Below are 520 nucleotides of genomic sequence, written 5' to 3' on the forward strand. Positions count from 1 at the left end.
GCAGAGTGTTGTTTGCTGTAAAATATCGAGCACATCTTCCTTTTAAAGGACGGTTAAATCTTTCAACCACTGAGGCTTTGAGATCGCTGGCTGTGGAAAAATGAACGATGTCGTGTTTTTTCATCAAAGTCTCAAAACTCTTGTTGAAAATTTTTTTTCCAGCATCCGTTTGTAATTTTTTAGGCGAATGACTTTAAGCAAAGACGGATTCAAAGGCGTTCACCACTTCTGTTGAAGTTTTTCTTTTCAGACCCCTGACGTAAGCTTTCTTGGAAAATATGTCTATAACAGTGAGTAAATAATTGTACCCATGATTATGCTCAGACAGTAGTGATGGGAAGACCGACTCTTTTTATTGATTCGAATCTTTGACTCTCGAACAGTAAAATGAACAAGTCGTGAACGAATCTTGAACTAATCATTTCATTCGTTTTACAGCAGGTGGCGCTTTAGCCCTATTCTGGGCGTTGTAAAGAAGGCTGCGGTTCTCCGACACTAAATACTGAAGGCAACATGGTTT

The sequence above is a fragment of the Cynoglossus semilaevis genome, chromosome W (assembly GCF_000523025.1).
Source record: "Cynoglossus semilaevis isolate Cse_v1.0 chromosome W, Cse_v1.0, whole genome shotgun sequence".
Classification (NCBI taxonomy): Eukaryota; Metazoa; Chordata; class Actinopteri; order Pleuronectiformes; family Cynoglossidae; genus Cynoglossus; species Cynoglossus semilaevis.